This window comes from Octopus bimaculoides, chromosome 25 (assembly GCF_001194135.2).
Source record: "Octopus bimaculoides isolate UCB-OBI-ISO-001 chromosome 25, ASM119413v2, whole genome shotgun sequence".
Lineage (NCBI taxonomy): Eukaryota > Metazoa > Mollusca > Cephalopoda > Octopoda > Octopodidae > Octopus > Octopus bimaculoides.
In genome coordinates this window covers 7,693,075-7,696,711 of record NC_069005.1, presented here as the reverse complement: position 1 = coordinate 7,696,711, position 3,637 = coordinate 7,693,075, and the positions used below count along the sequence as shown (strand labels likewise).

The following is a 3,637-nucleotide window of genomic DNA, read 5'->3' as shown; positions in this document are numbered from 1 at the left end:
AACGTAGTTCTCGGGGATATTCAGCGTGACACAGTGTGACAAGGCTGGCCCTTTGAATTACAGTTACAACAGAAAGAAAGAGTGAGAGAAAGTTGTGGTGAAAGAGTACAGCAGGGTTCGCTACCACCCCCTGCCGGAGCCTCGTGGAGCTTTAGGTGTTTTCGCTCAATAAACACTCACAACGCCTGGCCTGGGAATCGAAACCGCGAGTCCACTGCCCTAACCACTGGGCCATTGCGCCTCCACACACACACACACACATATATATATATATAGATATACATACACACGTACGTATATATATATACACATATACATATATATGTACACACAAGCACATGTATGTGTGTGTGAAATCAGGACACAAATCAATATTACCAATTTATGTATAACCTATTTAGAGTTTGTGCTTTAGATTTCCCACTTTTTTTTATATCCACAACTCTATCTTTAACAGTTATTATTTTCAAAATTAACGCTGGAGTTTATGGTTTTGCATATTTAAACAAGTAATTAGCTGGGTTTTTACATTGTGTGTGTATGTATATATTTGCACTGGGTATTAGATAACTGGATAGCATGGAAAGCAGACGTTAAACGATGATGATGGTGATATATATGACACTTGTTTCAATCATTAGACTGCAGCCATGCTGGGGTTCATTTTGAAGATGTGTGTGTGTGTACACACACATACATATATATATATATATATATATATATATATATATATATATATATATATATATATATATATAAAATAGGCACAGACATGGTAGTGTGGTAAGAAACTTACTTCACAACCACATGGTTTCAGGTTCAGTCCCACTGCATAGCACCTTGGGCAAATGTCTTCTACTATAGCTTTGGGCTGACCAAAGCCTTGTGAGTGGATTTGTAGGCAGAAACTCAAAAAAGCCTGCTGCATATATATGTGTGTGTATGTGTCTTTGTGTCTGTGTTTCTTCCCCATCACTGCTTGATAACCGATGTTGGTTTGTTTACCTACCTGCAACATAGTGCTTCGGCAAAAAGAGTCTGATATAATAAGTACCAGGCTTAAAGTAAAGAAATGAGTACTGGGGCATTGCCTTCTTCAAGGCAATGCCCCAGCAAGGCTATAGTTACATGACCTAAACAGATAAAAGATACATGTCTCATGACCAGGTTACTGCACTTTGGGATCAAATTTAGAACCTTAACCAGATCCCTTTTCAGCCATACCATGTTAACAAAGGGAAATGTCTCTATTTATCACATGCATTCACTCTCGTTGCTTTAGTCTTTTTATTAATATTTTAAGTTATTCTTTCATCCACTGTCCGCCACACTCACCCTTTCTTTCTCTCTGGCTTTTTCACCCACCACTCTTTCTCATTCTATCTTTACCTTTATAATCAAAATATTCGGTAGCACAACAAATATAAATAAAACAAACAATTTGAAACTTATAATGTAAACTGTCAATTTTACAGTATCATAAAGAATTGTTTTACTATAATGTCATGTGTTATTATGTCTATATTTAATGTGTGTATGTGTGTTTATATATATTTGTCAATAGAGTGGGTATATTAAAATATAAAGTATATAAGGGCTTTTAGTTCCATTTCAGCCAATCTTCCCAGTTGGTTTCACACTGGCCATAGATAACTGATATCTCTGAAGAGCACATGGTGTTAGTTAACAGCATAGTTATTAAATATCCAGTTATCTAATACCCAGTGCAAAATCAATTGGTAAGATCAGCTGAAATGGATCTATAATCCTATATACTTTGATTAATATATTTATAATAGTTGTGTGACATGTATGTAATTTGTATATCATTTTAAATATTTCAAAGAAGCGAGATCTTTGGATGTTGAGTCTCATGGAGGTGATGACAAGTGATTGAGACCTTTGGTGATTTGCTGTGCTTGAGAAGACACGTCAAACCAATTGAAATCGTAGACATGGCCAGTGTCACTGACACATAAAAGACACTTGTGCCCATGACCGTGTAAAAGGCACCTGTGCTGGTGACATGTTAAAGGCAGCCACTACACTGTGGTTGGCATTAGGAAGGGTATCCAGCCATAGAAATGAAGCCAAATCATTCTGGAGCCTGGTGCAGCTCCCCAGCTAACCAGTTCCAGTCAAACCATCTAACCCATACCAGTATGGAAAGCAGATGCTAAATGATGTTGATGATGATGATGATGAGCTAATTGTTCATTTAATCGGATCAAAATGTCGTGTACATGCACACACCAGTGCATTTCACTTTTCCTTTCTCCTTCCATTTTGTTTTTTTTATTTAAGTCAGGTCTATTGATATTCTGGTGTGATTGTGAACTTGTAATTGGTATTACTTGTTTAGAAGAGTTGTGCACAGACACGTGTATTTCTTTAATATATAGAATTAGAATTATGGTTTGTAGACAATTTATGGGTGTTTCTATGTAAATCCAACTGATTATCTTTATCTTGTCGATCTGATTTTAGATTCAGTTTCCATGGAGGTGTATGGAGTTTGTAGAAATAGGAAGACAGTTTACGCATGCGTATGTACAGAAATAGATGAATGTTTGAAATTCAGAGTTGCAAAGCATCTAATGAGAGGAGAGAATGTCAAGTTATGCTTGAACTTGGAAATTAATTAAATATCAGGTACTTTACACTATGATCATTGTGTAAGCCTATCACATTTATTTTAATTATCTGCATATTTTACAAACATTATTATTGGAATCTTTAGGGGAGTCTTACTTTGTACAGAATAGAAAATGTATACACCTGGTATATATTAGGGATGGGTGAACTGGTCTATTCCAGAGAAACTAGCAATTGTGTGTGTTAGCAAATAGTATTAATAAAAAGTCCATTAAGAGAAGTAAACTATTTTGCCATGCAGATGATGAAAAGTCTCAATTTTCAAACAGAACCCTTTGTCATTTATTAGTAGTGGTAATAAATGGGTTAGGATGTTTTTGATCATGCGTCTGCTTGATCAGGACTTACCTTGGGCTAAACAACTACAAATAAATAATTTTCCTCTTACATTCAACTCTTCTTTATTTCAAACTATGTTCGTCATTTAACGTCCGCTTTCCATGCTAGCATGGGTTGGATGATTTGACTGAGGACTGGTGAAGTAGATTGCTACACCAGACTCCAATCTGATTTGGCAGAGTTTCTACAGCTGGATGCCCTTCCTAATGCCAACCACTCCGTGAGTGTAGTGGGTGCTTTTACGTGCCACCAGCACGAAGGCCAGTCAGGTGGTACTGGCAATGGCCACGCTCAAAATGGTGTATTTTACGTGCCACCTGCACGGGGGCCAGTCCAGCGGCACTGGCAACGATCTCGCTCGAATGTCTTTACACGTGCCACCAGCACAAGTGCCAAGAAGGCGACGCTGGGCACAGGTGCCATCACGATTTCGCTTTCGCTCGCCCCAACAGGTCTTCGCAAGCCGAAAAACAATTGATTTCATGTTTGTTGATGTTGTTATAAAAATGCTTAAACTTTTATATGATGGTTGACAGTATTGATTATTAAATGAGATAAAAAGTTGATGATGTGTTGTCAGAGGCAGAAAAAATCAATGCTGCAGGTTTATCACAAATAAATAGCTGTCATTCATCACATTGCT

General features: G+C 37.3%; 1 long non-coding RNA gene across 4 annotated transcripts in view; it reads left to right on the top strand.

Annotated features, from left to right (window-relative positions):
• Nucleotides 1-3,637, top strand: part of LOC106881792 (uncharacterized) — a 16,722-nt gene that overhangs the window by 4,545 nt on the left and 8,540 nt on the right. Inside the window, exon 1 of one of the 4 annotated variants that reach the window (XR_001410902.2) lies at nucleotides 828-2,652. The exons of the other annotated variants lie outside the window; for them this stretch is intronic. This is a non-coding gene — a long non-coding RNA (uncharacterized LOC106881792). Of the gene's footprint in view, nucleotides 1-827; nucleotides 2,653-3,637 lie in introns of those variants that run through there. 4 annotated transcript variants of the gene reach the window in all.